Raw genomic sequence first — 20,535 nt, 5'->3', positions numbered from 1 at the left:
CACTTACTAAATTTCATCATCAATAAAAACAAAAGTGTGTATCTCTTGGATAAAAAGTACCGAACAATTACTCCGTACTAGAAAATAAAAAGAATTTAATGATGGTTGGTTGACAATTCAAAACAATTTTTGCACACACAATGATCAAAACATTTAGAATTATCACATCAATTAAATTATTGCTTATTTTTTAATTGATATGACAATTTTGCATGTTTTGATCGATTGTGTGTGCAAAATTGTTTTGAACTGTCAACTTATCACCATTAAACTAAAAAAAAAATACCGGATAGTGTTTGTGCAATCGAATTTTCTATTTTCACTTGCATAAATTGATTGATATTGAAATTCGTGAGACAGAAGCAAACTTAAGTCATTCAATAACAAAAACAAAAAACGTTACTCAAACACTTACACACACAGAAGATGAAGATGGAGATGGAAGGTTCAATTGCAGCAGTGGAAAAGATAATTGGCTACACATTCCTCAACAAGAAGCTTTAGAAGATGCATTAACTCATACTTCTTACCCCGAATCCGTTTCCTACGAACGTCTCGAGTTCGTTGGCGACGCTAGGGAAGATAACATATATACTACTCCTTCCTTACCCTAGACACTTATCTGTAGTTGTCTAGTTGAAATAACAATACATGTGGAGACGATCTTACTTATCACTATATTACTTGAAAATAGTTTGGTGCACTTGCCAAATTTCATCATCAGATTCAAAGCAAGAACTTGTTGGTTTGGAAGGTCCAATGTCAAAGTAGTAGAGTCCCCGAACCTCCTTAGCACTGCCAATCATCTTTCTCGAGTTCAAATCATAAAAGATACAATGAGAACGAAAAAAAGCTAGTTTGACAATATTTATCCTCAGCTAATTTACTGACAGACACTAGATGCAAGAAAGGTTTGGAAAAAGTATGCCATATTTAAGAGTCAATATCAGAGACAACACAACATAATCTTTACATGCAATGGCTCAAAAGAATCATTTGCTCCTTTTATTTTTTTTCTTATTTGCACAGGAGGAAATATATGAAGAAAATAAAGTAGACTCACCAATCATGTGATCAATTTCACCTGAATCTATTATTCAACCACAGTTCGGACTTACCCTAGGGATTGAATTACTACCTTTTTGTATTATATAGAAAGAAATAATGTAAGATTCCAAAATTTTGAACAATTTGTCTAGTTGTTATGAAACATAACAATCAATTAACATTTCATTATAATTAATAATATTCATGATTACATCGTTTTTCCATAGTAAAACCATTTTACCCATCTACCGAATTAATTCATTACTATTCTCTCCACTCTCATTCTCTCAAAATCCATAAGAATATACATTCTACATAGTTTAGTGAGAATTTGGATCTAGAATTAGAGAGACAATTGTAGATTGTGTAATGGTTTGAAACTTTTAAGGAATTTGAGGTGCTCAAAGTTTAATGAGACACAATTAATAAGGCTTTCTTTTCCCCTCTACAAGCTAAGGGGTTTTTCTAGTTCATCAAACCCAAAGGAAATTTAAGGAATATATGAAGAAGAAGGAATCTCAATGAAGATTGCAAAAAGATCTCATAGGATTGATGATTTGAAGGGTTGAGGCGTCAAGTTCGTGATCTCGACTTTGGATCAAATTAGAGGTGATCTTGCTAAAACTAGTTTATGGACTTGTTATCTTTTTGGTTAAAGAGCGACAACATTCATTAATGGCTTGTAGCACATCATGCAAAAATTCAATAATAGTGGAAGACCGTAGATTTTTCTTTGAAAATTGAATGTACCTTGATCGTATCGAATCCGAATGTGACTATTGATGTAGTGTTTGAAGGTGGTTTCCAAGTGATTGCTTCAACTGGAACGAGGGGGTTGGGTGTACCTGCAGGCAATACGACGCTCAAGTTAGTATTTTAGTTAGAAAAAGAGGTTAGGAAAGTATAGAAAATCTAACCTTAGGGACTGCTCAAAGTCCTATTTATATAGTGTGGATGTGCAGGAGCCGTTGTAAGACACACGTAAGGCTCTGAGGTTACGGATTCATAGGAATCGTATCCGTCGAGCGAGATTTGTAGGAGACGTTATTGTTTAGTTTGAACTGATCTCTTCTTGCTCCGAGCACCCCCCCCCCCCCCCCCTCGCTCGGAGGAGGTGTGTTGCGTGTAGAATGACCCATAGTTGTCAAAAGCGGCCGCGGTGGCCACTATAGTGTTGTGGAGTGGAAAAATTAGCCCCGACGCATCTGGCCGCGTCGGCGCAGGTGCGGAGCTAGTCAAACATGGGTTAAATCGGCGCTACATCCTTTTTCACAGTCGAAGTTAAGAAGAAGGAGAAGAAATTGGGATATGTGAATAAGATCTACGAATAAGAAGATGTTTATGGTTAACACACTATTTCGGTCAAAGAAAAGCAAGCAAATCGTAAAAAATAAGAAGAACAAATTGTGAAAACATGAAAGAAGATCTGAAAGTGTGGCTGGCGGCTGATGTGAGAGAAAGAAATTAGGGTTGATTATTATTTCATTCTTTTATAGTAGAGATTGGATTGGTTTAGGCCCAATGACCTAAGCTAATCAATTGGGCCATCTCTTTATTACCATATTTTTTAGACAATTACTTTTCTGACATTGATAAGTTCACATTGACACAAGTAAAATACCTAAATGCCCCCAGCGGCAGTTAACAACCGTTAGGCCATACGCCGGCAGTTAACTTCCGCTGACTTCCAGTGGTTGTTAACTACCGCTACGTGTCTGGATCATTTTCCAGAACCTCATTTTCCAGTGTCTTTCCTAACCAAATCCTTTGGTATCTAAACAAATTCATCTAAGATTTTCATCCAATAACCAATTAAAAATTCATCTAAAATGTTCATCTAATAACCAATTGATACCTAAGCATATTCATCCAATATTTAATAGGAAAATGGTAAAATTAAAACGCAAGAAATAATATAAAACGTACGTACGTAAATGTCATAGAAATACGAAAATGTCATAATAATACATCATCAACATCATCATAGTAAAAAAAATACATAAAAAAAAAGCCTAATAATAATCAGCCATGTTTCCTACCCTGCCTCTGCCCCCTGCGCCGCCTCGCAATATGATAAGTAAGGGCAGGGCGACTAGTACTAGCTATCCGCATCACCTCCTGGACGATCTCCTCTTTAGTCATCTCGGCATGCCTGGCCACAATATCATCAGCAATATGCACCACATCCCATATGATCGTCAGTGTGTCAGGCATCTCCCTGGCATGCTCCTCCTGTATGATCTGCTCCACGTTCGCCGGCCTGGGAGGAGATCCTTCATCAGGTGGGAGAATACGAGGGTGAGAGACTTTGGCATACCAAGCCATGTAGCCAGGCGCATGATGCCATGGTCTCTCACACCCATTTTCCCAACCGATCAAGCAGTAAGTGGTAATGGTGCACATCAGTATGGCCTCTGCTAGTAAGCCATCTCCCAACACATGGTCTCTCCGGCGTCCAGCTCTTGTTTTTCTTCCTTGGGTACGGACCTGGCAAATACTCCAAAATCCATCCCTGCAACAAATAAATAAAATACATTATAAAAGCTTCACAGAAAAATTTAAATTAAAACCCAAATAAATGCAGTCTAACTTAGGAAAAAATAATCTAACATGATAATAAAATTTATAAAAGAAATTCATAATGAAATGAAGATAAATATTAAATTATTACCATAAAAAGAGTCGTACTCCCAGCCATCGTTCTGTTATTCAAAATAACAGAGTCATCCAAATAGTCGTACAGGTAAGCTAAGGCCATCCCTCCCCAAGACCACTTCCCAATCGCCTGCAAGTCAGCCATACAATCAAGATATATCAAGTCGATGTGTCTGTTCGTTTTGTTAGTGAACAACGCACCACCAACGAGATATAGAAGGAAACTCCTGACATACCACACCCTCCTCATGCCTCTCTCCTGCAGCTCCTCCCTCGTTTTTGGCTCCTCGAGTCGTTTAGCCTCTGTCAGGTGGTGTTCATAAACCCGCTTCAGTGTGGGATAACTGATATGACCAGCAGACTCAGTCCCAATCTCAGCCCGGGCATTAGCATCTAACATGCACAACAACCTGGTCATCAAATCAATCGCACGCTCCTAACCCATGCCTCATCGTGGTCCAGCATGCGCCCGTGAATAGGAATGTGTATGAGATTATGCACATCGTCCAAAGTAATCGTCATCTCCCCAACAGGTAGATGAAAACTACTGGTCTCTGTGTGCCACCTCTCGCACATAGCACATATCATGGCATGGGTCACGGTAGAATACCCCATGTATATTAAATCATGCAGGCCAGACCCCTCCACAGGCTCCCAAAACCACCTCAAACCCGCCTCCGGCTTACCAAGCTCTCTCATCTTTTTCCCCGCATTTATACACTTGTAACCCGTCTGATCATGCCACATCTGAAATTCAAATTAATTATTACATTGTCAGTAATTTATATAATTAAAAAACTAACGCTACATTCTTTTAAATAATTAAAACATTTACGTTACATAATATTAAATAATTAAAACACTAACGTTACATTCTTTTAAATAATTAAAACATTTACGCTACATAATATTAAATAATTAAAACACTTACGCTACATAATATTAAATAATTAAAACACTTACGCTACATAATATTATATAATTAAAACACTAACGCTACATTCTTTTAAATAATTAAAACATTTATGCTACATTATTTTAAATAATCACTTTAAAGCATTTAAAGAATTTTAAATAATATAAACACTTACATTATGATGGTTCACCCAAATAGGGTTCACCATGTGCCTCGCGTAGTCGGACAATAGTGACGTGGTCTCAAGTCCTCCAGGATAAGGAGGCTCTCCAACAGGATATGGCGGTAACTGTAACACTCCTATTTCTATTAAAGCAATTAAACATACGAATAATACATTTATTCAAGAAATAGAGGCTACGCCATCATACAAAAATTCAAAACCATAAACATGTATATAAACTTCAACAGTCGCAGTGGAATATAAACCATGGTACTCAACATATACATGTCATGAATCAATAATCACATCAACATAGAGGCATCTCAAAAATCCCAACATACGGGTAATCTCCAAACATAACAAAAGTCCAACAAAAGCTAATCTAGACTGACACAAAGAAGCCTAGATCAGAGCCGACTAAACACTAAACACCGATATCGGAGAAATCTGCCGATATCCACCAAGCACAAAACTCACCAAGCACTACTCCTGCACAACGTCTACCCATCCATACAGACAGGTAGGCGGTTAAAACCACTAGGGGTAAGTATTACATCATCATAATCAAAATAACACTTAACATGGATAGTTCAATATAAACATCATGCATTTGATCAAAATGATATTCTCATATATACATATATACTTACATCAAAACCCAAATATCTCACATCAATAATCACCAATCACATGTGTCATGAACAAATATCAATTTCCAATTATTCACACATAATCACCGAGCACATATATCAATAAGACTCATGTCATGATATGCACCTATCGACACATATATGCATGTGGTACCGAATCACCTCAATGTCGTCACCTGAATCCAGACCACTAAGGGTCTCTGCAAGACCGAAGTCCACAACTAGATCTCAAAAAATCTCTGCAAGGCCGAAGCCCAATAACGAATAAAACATCGTAACTAGATCTCAAAAGATCTCTGCAAGGCCGGAGCCCAATAATGAATAAAACATCATATAAAATCTCAACACGACTATGATGCATGGACATGTAACAAGACTCGATAATGCGACAACAATCACATTTTCACCACAATATATAGGACAACACCTAATTATATTGTTCATCTCCACAACATTTGCATTATAAAGAAAACATGTCTATACACAATTAAATCATAACATTCATCACCACATCAACATGATCATCAATAATCAACAATGTTATTCAACATCAACTATCACATATAGTTTCACCAATTCAAGCATTTCTTACATCCTAAGTAAGATAGCATACACATCTCATGATAAATATCATATCCAAAATACAATCATTCATTCATACAACTTCACTTAGTCATACAAGAATGGTCACAACAATTCATAAGACAGTTGGCTCAAGAAACATTTCCGACCAAAAACCATATCAAGTGGCCACCGGCCAACATGGATAAATCTCAAGACAAAACGACACAAAGATTCACTAGACCCCTTTTACACAAGGTTAATTCTTTCATAAAAACACCCCTAGATGATTAGGATAAACTCCCTACACTTAGAAATAAGTTTGGAAACAATTTGGTTGAAGAAAAATGCATTTTAAAAGTTTCTGGTCAGGCAAAATCGTAGCCCAATTTTTCCGCATCGTAGTACGATTTTTTTCGAGCTGAAACACCCCAAAACCTAGTCAAAATCATAGCCCGATGAATAAAATTGTAGTCCGATTTCTGCCTAACAGACAACATCAGATTTCAAGTTTTCGCGCGTAAAAACCAAACCGTTAACCCGTTTTCGATGCCGTTTTCGCCTACATGCTCCTGACACTTAACCCTATCTTAATGTACAGAAAAATTCAAGTTTCAACATTCCCAAATTCATTTTCCAAAGCCTTACACAACACTCATTTTTCCAAAACGGTTAACAATTGAATTTTCACCCGAAACTCCCGTTTTCTCCCAAAACGACTCGACTATCACAACTACAACCTAAAAATAGAAATTCCATCAAGTTTAACTCATCCAACCACATAGACAACTCAATCAACAACTTTGTATATCAAATTTCACTTTGGGTCCTTCACATGAACATCTAGAACAACTTCACCAATACAAACAACTTATTTCATAAAATGGAATGCCCATGATATCATTCAACAACAACAACATATCTACTTCAACAACACTTCATTTAGACATGAATTCAACCATAATTCAACAACACAATATCCCAATCCAACAATTTGAGCAAAACTCATAAGTACCCATTTTCACCAAACCAACAACAACAACTTATTTCACAACAACAAATTATGAATCATGCATACCCAAGCCATGAATTAACATCAACAACATGACTTAACAACAACAACATCAATTGATCATGCAACTTATCACAATTCATCAACAACAAAGTATAATTCACCAATTGAGCATATTATCAACACATATCCATTTTTCATACTTTGAACATGTAATTCAACTAACAACAATTCAATTATTCATAACTTCATACATTCAAACATGTCATCATAATTAGAGCACGAATTTCATCATCCATGAACAAATAATCAATTATCCAATTAAGCACTTATTCATACATTAATTGAAAATTACAAAAGTGATTATGATGAATTTTAACCCCCTTACCTTAGTAGGTTAATCTCCCTAGCTTAGGCTTCAATTTTGCTCCTACCTCTTCTCCCAACCCTTGATTCTTCAAGTCCTCTTCTCTCTACCCTTTTCTCCTCTTGCTCCCACTTTCTCTCTCTATTCTCTCAAAAATATCTTATGAATGAAAGTGTGTGGAAATTTCTTATAAGAGTAGGTTTTAACTAAGTCTCCTTATTGGGCCCAATCTTCCACTTAATGGACTTAACCCATTTCTATTCACATCTCAAATGTTTCTACACTCTAACCGGTAATTAACTAATAACTAGGGGTGTACACGGGTCGACCTGCAGACCCAGCGACCGAAACCAACCCAACCCAAAATTTACCCGAACCCGGTCTGGTTCGGGTCTAACCCGACCCAACCCGCATGAACCCATTAGCTTTGGTTCGGTTATTGGGTTTTGGTTTACCAACCCGTATACCCGTACACCCAACCCGTGTACCCGTATTGTTGAGCCCAACCCAAACCCAATGTTGACTGAGCCCAAACATTAACACATAAAACCAAACCCTGTTTTTTCTTCAGTCTTCTCTTCTCAGTTCCCTCGTACGTTTCATTTTCTCCCAAACTTAGAAACCCTAGCCGCTGCGGCTGCAGCCTCCAGAGTTCTCTCTTCTTCTCCATTCAACTTCAAAACTTCAAGTTCCCTTCTCAGTTCTCTCTTCTGCCGCGGACCAGGACACCAGGTATCGTGTGTATGCTATTTTTACTTCTTAGTTCTCTCATGGTTATGAATTATGATATATTGATCCTTCTTCATTCATCTGTCAACTCCTATTTATTGTTTCAATTCATCTTTTATATGATATATGGATCCTTTTATTATTTCAATTCATCTTTTTTATGATTTGGAAAGGTTGATTTGGAATTGGTGATTTTTTAAAACCATAAGACTCTATGTCGATTTGGTGAGTTTCAAATTTGGAAAGCTAAATAATATGTCGATTTCAAATTCTTCTCTATGTATAATTTAACTAAATAATATACTAGATGGATTAGTAATATATGGATCCGGTATATTACTGGAGTGAACAGAGGTGAAAAGGATAGAAAGAAAATTCACTTGTGCTTGTGCACATGGTAATTAACCATTAAGCATTTATAAGCTAAATATGATTTTCTAGACATACATTTTTTTGGTTTGATTTAAAGCACAGTCATATAATTTGAAACTCATGAAATCAGAATATATTATTTAGTTAAATTATGTATAATTTAACCATTAAAGTATAATAAAATAATTAATGGTTTTACTTAATCCTCTCTATGTATTTTGAAAAAGTTATGTTTATGTAAATATTATTCAAAGATGATACACTGTCCATTTTCTTTTGATGTTGTTTTAATCATGCTTGTTCAAAATTGTTGTAGAAATGGAAGTGGAAGGAGTGAAATAAGCTCACTCACAACAAGGACAAGATGGGGAAGTAACAGAGGCAGGGGCTGTAACTAAGGTAGGAGCTGCTACAACGGTAAGCAAACCAAAAAAAAACCCCTCAAAGTCGTTCTAAAGTTTGGAAACATTTTAATAGGAATAAAAATTTGGTTGTGTGTAAGTATTGTGGCAAAGAATATGCCGCAAATAGTTCTAGTCATGGCACAACTAACTTGGGAAAACATTTAAAGGTTTGCCTAAAAAACCCATATAGGGTATTTGATAAAAAACAAAAGACTTTAGCCATTGGAATAGGGAGTGAGGATGACCCTAACAGTGTTAGTTTTAAACTTGTTGATTTTAGTCAAGAGAAGACTAGATTGGCACTTGCGAAAATGATTATTATTGATGAGCTTCCTTTTAAACATGTTGAAAACGAAGGATTTAAAATGTTCATGGGTGAGGCTCAACCAAAATTTAAAATTCCTTCTCGTGTCTCCGTTGCTAGAGATTGTTTGAGGTTGTACTTTGATGAGAAAGAAACCTTGAAATCTTTGTTGTCAGCAAATAATCAAATGGTGTCTCTTACAACTGATACTTGGACATCAATTCAAAACATGAATTATATGTGTGTGACAGCTCATTATATTGATGATGAGTGGGTTTTGAAGAAAAAAATATTGAGTTTCAATTTAATTGCTGACCATAAAGGTGAAACCATAGGAATAGCCTTAGAAAATTGCATGAAGGACTGGGGTATTAGGTCTATTTGTTGTGTTACTGTTGACAATGCAAGTGCCAACAACCTAGCCATTAATTATTTAAATAGAGGCATGAGGGTTTGGAATGGTCGTACCTTGTTTAATGGAGAGTACTTGCATATGAGATGTTGTGCTCACATATTGAACTGGATGGATTAAAAGATATTGATGCATCTGTCCAGAGAATCAGGGCTGCGTGTAAGTTTGTCAAGAGTTCTCCAAGTAGGTTGGCCACTTTCAAGAAGTGTGCAGATTATGTGGGTGTATGTTCTAAAGCAATGGGAACACTTGATGTAGTAACTAGGTGGAATTCTACCTATCTTATGTTGAACATTGCTGAAAAATATGAACATGTGTTTTATCGTTTATAACATGCTGATGCTGCCTTTGTTACTAGTCTTGCTGGTGAGTCAGGGGGATGTCCTGATCATGATGATTGGGAACGTTCCCGTGTTTTTGTGAAGTTCTTGAAGACTTTTTATGATGCAACTCTTTCTTTTTCTGGGTCATTGCATGTTACTGCTAACTCTTTTTTCAAGCAATTGATGGAAATTCAGAAAACATTGAATAAATGGAGGCACAATGTTACTGATCCAATTTTGAAAACCATGACCGCAAACATGCAACTGAAGTTTGACAAGTATTGGGAAAGTGGTGCAATAAATTATCTTCTGTTTGTTGCTATTTATCTTGATCCTCGTTATAAGCTTGAGTATATTGAATTTTGCACTCACAAAATGTATGGTGAAGATAAGTCCAAAGTTATGGTGAAGAAGTTAACAAATCTTGTTGATAGATTGTTTGAGTATTATGAGGCTTTGTATCCTGTTTCTCCTGAAAGTGGTGGTTCTAATGCCTCATCTTCAAACATGGTATCTCAATCTACAATTGGAAATGAAGAAGATGAAGACTGAGACACAATGTTCAGAATGAGAGTGAAGAAAAAACAACGGGAGGTACAAAAAAATGAGTTGGAAAGGTATCTAGAGGATGGTCCTGAAGATGATGTTTCTACATTTAACATTCTCACGTTTTGGAAAGTAAACTCAAATAAATATCATGTTCTTTCCCACATAGCACGAGATATATTGTCTATTCCTGTATCCACCGTATCTTCTGAGTCAGATTTTAGTACTGGAGGTCGAGTCCTTGACTCGTTTCGTAGTTCATTAAATCCCTCTACTGTTGAAGCTTTGATTTGCACCCAAAATTGGATCAAATCTCCCAAGGTCATTGATTTAGATGCCGAGTTGGTTGAAGTGGAAAAGATCGAGTCAGGTATGGATAATTTTGTTTTTAATTTCAAATATATTTGATTATAGTTTTAAATATATTTGTTAGTAATTGTTTGTGTTTAAATTTTTAGAGTTGGCTGGATTAGTTACTATTGATGTCGGCGTTACTGCAGCTGAGCTTAACACGATCACTAATACCAGAAATTAAGGTAACCGTTAATGTTGTATTAATCTCTTATTATTTGTTTTTGTTATTGTTCTTAGCTAATTTGTTTAATTATTATTATGTTTAGTAGTGTTTGGGGGATTTATTGTTGTTCGTATTTTGCAGCTATGATGTGTTGTTGCTACTGGATTTGTTGTTGCTGATGATGTTTGCTGCTACTGCATTTTATGTTGCTGCAATGCTGCTACTGTTTTTACTTTTGAATTTTGCTACTACAGTTTTTGCTTTTGTGGAAGAGATATGTTTTCTCAATTTTGGTACTATTATTAAGTTGTTTTTGCTTTTGTGGAAGAGATATGTTTTCTCAATTTTGGTACTATTATTAAGTTGTTTTTGCTTTTGTGGAAGAGATATGTTTTCCCAATTTTGGTACTATTATTATTAAGTTGTTTTTGCTTCTTCATACTATGAGTATGAATGAATGAATGAATTCTGCTACTACTATTACATAGCATAGCATGAATGACAGAATGCATTAAGGGGCTATATATACATGTATGTAGTCTATTTTAAGAAAATTTGCAGGGAAAGTATTAAACGGGTACCCGTGAACCCAACCCGAACCAACCCAAAAAAATTAGTTCGGTTCGGTTCGGTTCCGACTATCTAAATGCGGGTTCCATGTTGAACCCAACCCATAGTGTGATCAACGGGTTGGGTAACGGTTTAGGCTAAAACCTACCCAACCCAACCCGTGTACACTAATAACGGTCAAGTAACGGTAAAATGTCACTAAAATCTTGGTTTTACTCTAGTAACTTAGTAAAATAACTATTCTCACTAATCACTAAAAGTAATTCCCACCAAAAATTATAATTTTACCCGTTCTCACAAAATGACCAAAATACCCCTAAATCTAAAATGACTAAAATACCCTTCTAACACGGAAACCCATGGAAATGCACCCAATGATGAATAATCACACACAAGCACATAAAACACATAATAAAAGTAATTAAAATAAATCTAGCTAAAAATCGGGCTGTTACAGTAACTATGGAAGACGACGTCGTCGTCGCTGAGTCTGAGGCTCAGGGTCTGCCTCCATATAATCTGCCACAACATCCTCTAGCACCTCCTCATCCTCTGCCTCATCCTTCGGCTGATAAAACATTATATCCTCCTCCATCCGATCATATCCAACAAAACCCTCATCTGATACCAGCATAATCATGCGCTGGTGTCGGATCAACTACCTGGGAGGAGTAATCCACCTGTGCCTGTGAGCCCTCTCCATCTATCCTCGGGTCCCTGCGCTTCCGAGTCTTAGGGACATACGGGTTTTGATCCCCCTTTTCTCTCCGAGCGCTAGCGGTACTCGCCGCTTTACCTTTCCGCATCATATCCTCTCTAATAACTCGTTGCTACTCTTCCGTATCCCTAGCCATATCTGTACAAAACAAATTTAAAAAAACATAAATACGTGGAACAATGGTTCTAACCCAATCTAACTTATGCATTCATCAAACCTAATCTAACTACATTATCCTAATCTAACTTATGCATTCAACAAATGTAATCTAACTACATTATCACATTATGGTTATTCTACATTATGGTTATGATTATGCCAAAATTATGGAGCAATGTTCTAACCCTTACATTATCACAAATTAAACTTAAGCATATATGATAAATTAAACTTAGGCATTCATAAAATTTAATATAACACATTCATCAAACTTTATGTAACATACCACATTATGTCATTCATCAAACTTGCCAAAAAATGCCAAAAAAACAAACTTATAAACATCATAACATATATGCATTACACAAATATATGGTTATTATATCATTATGTCCAAACTAATCAAACTTGCCAAAAAAAAATGCAAACTTATAATCATTATAACATACATACATTATAAAATTGAACATATTTGAAGAAAAAAAATCACCAAAAAGCAAGATTTCCTCACTTAGGCATTTCATCAAACACCTTATGTGCATTTCAAAATACTAGCACAATTAGTGTTAATTCAACATCAAATTCAACTACATTGTACCTAAACCTACTCTAAACAACAATGCCAACATAAAAAATCAATTACAACATCTAATTCTATCATAATTTACAATTTTTAAACTTAACCTAAACCATAAACATTTTGCTAAAATTATGAATATAACACCCTAAACAACCTACATTGCATGTAAATAGGAGGAAAGGTACTTACTTGTGATTTAGTTGAATCAAATTGGATGATTTTCGTGCAAATGAAGGTTTGGGTGATTTTGGATTAAATTTGGATGTTTTTGTAAGTGTTTCTGTAAACCAGAAACTGCAGTTTCTGCGTTCTTAAGATACACATATCAGCGGCTGCCGCTGGTGCCAGCGGTTGTTAACTGTCGGCGTATCATTGAGCAATTGTTAACTGCCGCGGGAGCATGTTAGTATTTTACTTGTGTCAATACGAAGTTTTCTATGTCAAAAAAGCAATTTTTTATTTTTTAGTGTTTTGTTATATACGTATATAAAATGGTTCTAGAAAAAATGGTAATAATAATAAATATTTGTTTCATTTATATTGATACTAATTATTAAATACATTGTTTAATAATAGTATTTAATACTAAAAACAATTATTCATCTTTAATTTCTCCTTTATATTATATATTTTTTTCATATTTTCTTAGTCCTTAATTAATAATATAATTTTTAGTTTAGTGTCCGCGTCATGAAATAGCGCCTGCGTCGCTCCATGCTTTGCTCCAATTTTTGGGTTGGTTGCGCAGTGCTGCATTTCCGCATCGACAACTATGGAATGACCTATACGTTGTGTTTGAACTGTTTTGGATTGGGCCTATTCATATGGGCATGGGAGCGTTTGCTCGGTCTAGAACATACCTCATACTGAGGAAGATTATTGGAACCACTGTAAATCCAGTGTATTATCTTTCCCTATCTTTTAACTTCCACTTAATTTGATTTGTTACTTGATGAATTTTGATAGGTTTAAGTACAATATGTGTTAAGTGTAACGACCCGATTTTCGCTAGAATTATTTTAATTAATTATTATGTGTGTTTATTTGTGCTTGTGTATGATTAATTGTCTCTGTATGTACTTTATTCAGGATTAGTGGATTATGGCTTAAGAAGGGTATTTTAGTCATTTTAGATTTAGGGGTATTTTAGTCATTTTAGATTTAGGGGTATTTTGGTCATTAGGTGAGCAAGGGTAAAATAATATTTTGGTTATGAGAATTATTTTTAGTGTTTTAAGTGGGGATAATTATTTTTACTAAGTTGCTAGCGAGTTGCGGTAATTTATTAAAGACGGTAATTATTCCTTATTTTGACGGTTAAGTGTGTAGTAACTTGGTGAATTAGTTTGTAAGGATATTGAGCTCATTAAGACAACTAGGGTTTGAGCCCATTAGTTTTTTTTTAACAGGCAAAAATGAGATATATTAATACGGACACCGCAATTGTTATCGCACAAGATGTGCCCAACAATCACAAAAATGTCAGAGTCTAAGCAAAAATTACAAACAAATCAGTCAATACCCAGACATAAAAGAGGGCTCGACCACCACTGATGTGTGCCAAAACTAAATACAACATTACTAGCCTTTAACCACCACAACGAAGTTAATTTCACTTTATCTAGTAATTGAGGCACAGTACTTTGTCTATTTCTAAAAAGCCTATCATTCCTTTCATTCCACAGCACCGAAACACAAAGCAACCAAATCAAGTGGAAGAAAGACCGTCGCCCTCTCGAACAACCTGCATAATGAATAAATTGCACAAAGTGATCTGAAGTTGATTGAGAGTCGACACCTACCACTCCTAACCAATGCCGCACCATCGGCCATAATGCACCAAAAGTTGCACAAGACAAAAACAAATGAGTAACATCTTCGACAATCCCACATCCAGCAATGCATAATCGTTCCTCCACAGATAGAATGCCACGATTTGCCAAATTATGTTTTGTGGGTAACCGATCCCTCAGTAGTCGCCAAGCAAGGATAGATACTTTGAGAGGGACCTGTTTATGCCAAATTAAGTCCATATTATGGTGTAACTGGGGCTGCTCTTGTGATGTCAGCATGTCATAGACTCCACGAACAGAATACCCATCATCATGATTAGGTAACCAGAGCCATCTGTCTAACACTGATTCCTGCAAAGAAACTGTTAGTAACAAAGCCCTACACTCCTCTACCAACTCCTCCTCCCAAGCCCACAACCGCCGACGCCACCTCAACGCCTCCCCGCCCACATCCACCCCCAGCAGGAACATATTCCTAACTGAGATTGATTTGTGAACAGACAAGTCAAAAAGGCACCTAAACCGGACACAAAGAGGAACATCTCCACACCAACAATCACGCCAAAAATCAGTATTTGCCCCATCTCCCACTCTCCTCCTAACACAAGACCCAAACCATCCCTCGCCACCCTCACCTATCCCATCTCTAATCCTCACAATCTCCCTCCACCACGAAGAACAACTCCGGCCCCCATCCTCCAAACCGCCATCCTCCACACCATACCTAGCCACTAACACCTTTCTCCACAAAGCATCCCTCTCCAATAACAACCTCCAACACCATTTACCCAACAAAGCAATGTTAAACTCCCTCAACCTCTTAACCCCCAGCCCTCCATACTTCTTCCTCATACTCAAAGTATCCCACCTAACCCAGGATATTTTTCTTTTTTCCTCACCCCCTCCCCAAAAAAATTTATTAAACAAAGATTCAATGGAAGAGATTATACCTGACGGAGCTTTGAAAAAGGAAAGTGCATAGACAGGTAGGGCAGTCAGGACAGACTTTAGAAGAATCAAACGGCCACCGAAGGAAAGAAACCGACTTTGCCAACCAGCCAATCTAGATTTAATACGGTTCACAACAGGTTCCCAAAACAAAAGTCGACGAGGATCGCCGCCAATCGAGAGCCCCAAATAGAGAAACGGGATTTTACCTACTTTGCACCCCAACACAGATGCCGCTTCTGACAACCACGAATCATTAATATTGACCCCTACCAGAGAACTCTTATGAAAATTAACTTTCAATCCCGACATAGCTTCAAACAGAACAAGACCAGCCCTCAGCGCCCGCACATTAGCCCAGCTTTTATTCCCAATAAGAAGCGTATCATCAGCGAACTGTAGATGAGACACAACCACCGGATCCGCACGCCCCACTCTATACCCCGAAAACATACCTCCGTCTACTAACGCTTTCATCAACACATTCAAACCTTCTGCTGCCAATAAAAATAAAAAAGGAGATAAAGGGTCACCCTGACGCAATCCCCGTTCAAGATGGAACTCATCAGTAGGACTTCCATTCACAAGGACAGAGGCAGTAGCGGTACCAACACATTCTCTTATCCACTTACGCCACACTACCGGAAACGACATACTCCCCATAACCTCATCAAGATACCCCCAATCAACAGAATCAAACGCCTTTTCAAAATCCACTTTGAACAACAGAAGTTCTTTCTTAAGTTTCCTAGCCTCATCTACCACCTCATTAGCGATCAGAATTCCATCAAGAATTTGTCTGTTTTTAACAAAAGCAGACTGAGCCTCGGACACTACACTCCCAATAACCTGCCTCAACCTGTTGGCCAGAATTTTCGCCAGAATTTTATACATGCTCCCCACTAAAGAGATAGGCCGAAACTCATTCAGAGATTGTGGACTTGCAACTTTAGGAATTAGGGCAATGAACGTAGAATTTATGCCTTTCGCTAATTTTCCATTCCTATGAAATTCGGTTACAAATCGCACTAAATCTGTTTTTATCTCAGGCCAAAAAGACTTAAAGAAACCCAAGTTGAACCCATCAGGGCCCGGACTCTTAAAACTTTCACAATCCCACACTGCTGCCTTAATTTCATCCTCAGAAAAGGGTTTAGTCAACCCGCCCCTTTCAAGATAAGAGAGTTTCCGAAACTGGAGGTGTCCCACACCCGGCCGCTCCAATCTTGGATCAAGAAAATGATTTTTAAAATGAGAAAACACAGCTTGACGAACAGGTTGAACACCCTCCACCACAACCCCGGCCACCGAAATCGAAGACAACGAATTAGTTCTTCTTCTAGCGGCTAAGACAGAGTGAAAAAATTTGGAATTAGCGTCACCATCCCGGAAATGGTGGTTTTTGGTGAAAATGAACTAGGTGATGAATTTGAGATGAATTGGTGTTTTAATATGATGTTTGTTGTGGTTTTGAATGCCTTTTTATGTTTGTAATCAAGTGTATAACCTTTGGGGTCGAATTTGGGGTTGAAATTATCAAAATTGGGGAATTTGGGTGGAAAATGGTGTAAACCCGTAAGAGTTCAACCAGATCAGGGAGACTGTCTAGAGGAATCTCGCTCAAAGTGAGAATCTCGCTCAGAGCGAGAATCTCTCTTAGAGCGAGTTTCTTAGTGACATCATTCCTTGTTTTGGGTGTTCCGGACATTTGGGGTCGATCCGGGTGGTTCCAAACTAATTCTTTGGATGTAATTAAATGTATTTAAGATTTCTAAACCTGTGAAAACATCAATTGAGTTAGATTGAACTTGATTTTGTGAATCGTGTAACACCCCGTTTTTCCGACATAAAAATTTCATAATAATTATCAGAGTAATCAATACATAAACGGAATGCTACACTTCTTAAAATCATAAATGAGATAAATAACAATTTATCCTTCAACATATTAATTCAAAACATCGCAGCGGATTTAATTCATCAACATAAATAAGTCTTGGCACGAAGGCCTCATAAAACATCTCATAAAATTCAGTTAACAACTTAATCATTTAACATCATAAATCAAATGCGTAAGGAATAGAAAATAGTCACAAAAGATCCCATCCCATTACGTATCAGAGCACCTAAAAGACTCAGTGAGGGATAGCCACTCGCGACAGCAAACAACAGCAACCTATTCTCGATCACCTGCAAGTTACTCATACGAAGAGCAACATTTCCAAGTAGAAGGGGTGAGATTTCACAAAACAATAATATTAAACATATAATTCAACAATTATATTTAACAACATGAGAACATCATAATATCATCATAGATAATAATATATCATATATCAATTCATTAACGGTTCATACAAAGAATCACAACTTAACATCTTCGCAACTTAATAACTTTGACTCGACAATTCGACTTCAACTTGACTATGCATGTAACGCCCTCTTTAATTATTTAATTATTTTATAGAGTTTAGAGTCCACTTTGATGATTTATGTTGATTTTATGGTGTAGTGTATTTTATTAAATGACTATTTGTATTATTTAATAGAATAAGTGAGAATTAGTAATTATTGGAGTTTTGGGGATTAATTAATAATTAAGTGAATTAAGTGTGAGTTAAGTAAAATAAAAGGGGAGTTAAGTTTAGGAGTTAGAAAAATTGAGAAGCAGTTTCACGTACAAACAAGTTTTGGGAGAAAAACCAAGAGAAGGGCCAAGAGGGAAGAATCTGATTTTTGTAGAGCGTTGTTCATCAATTCAAGGTAAGGGTGAGGCTAACTCTCAATGATTATAGTTTGTATAATTCTGATTTTGATTTAGCAAGGGGTTGTGGTTAAATTTGGGAATTGGGATTAGGTTTTAATTATTGATTTTTGAATGAAAAAGTGTAGAAACTATAGAATTGAACGGTGAAAAGAGTGGTTAATCATGTAGGTTAGTGATGGATTAACGTTTTAATGATAGGGTTTAACATTGTAGTTGTTGATGATAAATTTACATGCTCAAGTTATGTATATATGTAAACTTGTGTTTTTGCTCAAAATTGGTGAAGTATAATATTGTTGTTGATGAATTCACTTCTGATTGTTGTTGTTTTTGTTATGAGATGTTGTTTTGATGATTGAAACGTTTGGTAATCTTAACCATAGAGCTTGAAGTGAACTTTTGTTGTTCTTGAGAACTTTTATGAAAAGTGTGATTTTGTAAATTAATGTTTTGGGTCATGTTTTATATGGTTCTAAGTGCCTTAACATGTATAGAAATGGTTAGACAAGTTTTTGGATCAAATTTGGGCATAGGGAAGTTAAAATTGGGATTTTGGGGTGAAAAATGGAGTTTTCCCGAGAGCTACCTGTCATAACTCGCCATGGCGAGTGGAGTTACTCGCCGGGGCGAGTAGCTCTCTGACAGCACGTTCTGTTTCACGTTCTTGCGTCATTTTCACACGTTTCTGTTTTGAATTGGCCTTTGGTGTAAACATGAAAGTTGTAGATAATTTTGTTAGCTTTCCAATGGCTTTGGTTTGACTTGAAAATTATTTTTATTTTTTGAGATATGATGAAAATACTCCAAGTAGGTCTTAGTGAAATCTTATGAAAATTCAGCAAAACCGTTTCCAAGTTAATCCAAAACTTATGGGATAATTCCAGGACTAAAAACTAGAAGTACTATGAGTTCAATTAAGATGTTTAAGAGTATTTAACCCATGTTGTGAGTTGATCCTTGGGTTAGGAATGAAGGTTTATTAAAATGTTGTTAATGTTCAGTGAGTCTGATAAAAGATGGTTGAGGTTGTTAATGTTATGGTAAATTTGCAAATTCAATATGTGGATTTTGTATGATGTTTAAGTAGTGTTGACTATCATTTGGTAATGTCATATTTTGAGATGTCTATGTGCTACTAGTGTTGCTGTAGAATCTTAACTAAGATGTAAATGTTGGTTTAAGTTGTAAGCGTTGTTGGGTTGTATGTTGCTGAATAAGTCATAAGTATGTTATGCAAATTGTCGATGTTGTCATCATCGTTGGTGTTGTTGTTGAAGTCGTAGTTGTAGCCGTTGTTGGTGATTGTTTATGTCAGGTGTTTTATAAGAGGTGTTGTACTCTTACCTGTCGTTTTTATAAGAGGTGGTGTACTCTTACGTGTCGTCTGTATAAGAGGTGGTGTACTCTTACTTGTCGTTTTTCTAAGAGGTGGTGCACTCTTACTTTGTTGTTGTCTGTAAGAGGTGGTGTACTCTTACGTTGTTTATGTTGATGAGTAGGATGAGGGTTATGTTAAGTTTTCTTCTATCCATGTGATGTTAATGAGATGCTTTGTGGAGAATGTTAATACGAATTAATGATGTTGTTATGTTGTATATAAACTATAAATATGATGTTGTTACGTTGTTTATGTCATTGATTATGAAGTTGTTATGTTGTATATGAACTATGAATATGATGTTGTTACGTTGTTTATGTCATTGATTATGAAGTTGTTATGTTGTATACAAACTATGAGTATGATGTTATATGATTATGATTAAGATGTTGATTATGATGTTAAATGATGTTGTTATGATGTTGTTTATGATATCGAGTTATAACTGTTGATATGATGAGTACGTGATATGGTTTAGGAGTCGTTAAAAGAATTATTATTACTAATTGATGGAGTTTAAGTTGTTAGATGCATTTGATGAATTATATGCTTATTATTATTGTTTGTGAAATCTCACCCCTTCTGCTTGAAAATGTTGCCCTTCGTATGGGTAACTTGCAGGTAATAAAGATTAGTAGGAGTGG

The 20,535-nt window shown here is 36.2% G+C and overlaps 1 long non-coding RNA gene across 1 annotated transcript; it reads right to left on the bottom strand.

The window, feature by feature from the left end:
* Positions 1–324: 324 nt before the first annotated feature.
* On the bottom strand, positions 325–2,146 carry LOC120577697 (uncharacterized). Its single transcript, XR_005643663.1, has 3 exons — positions 1,965–2,146; positions 1,798–1,892; positions 325–806 (listed from the first exon to the last, which is right to left on the bottom strand). It is a non-coding gene; the product is annotated as an uncharacterized lncRNA (long non-coding RNA).
* Between the last annotated feature and the right edge of the window lie 18,389 nt (positions 2,147–20,535).

Source organism: Medicago truncatula, chromosome 8, assembly GCF_003473485.1.
Source record: "Medicago truncatula cultivar Jemalong A17 chromosome 8, MtrunA17r5.0-ANR, whole genome shotgun sequence".
Taxonomy (NCBI): domain Eukaryota; kingdom Viridiplantae; phylum Streptophyta; class Magnoliopsida; order Fabales; family Fabaceae; genus Medicago; species Medicago truncatula.
Note: the sequence above shows the minus strand (reverse complement) of the source record. Positions and strands in the feature narration are given on the sequence as shown.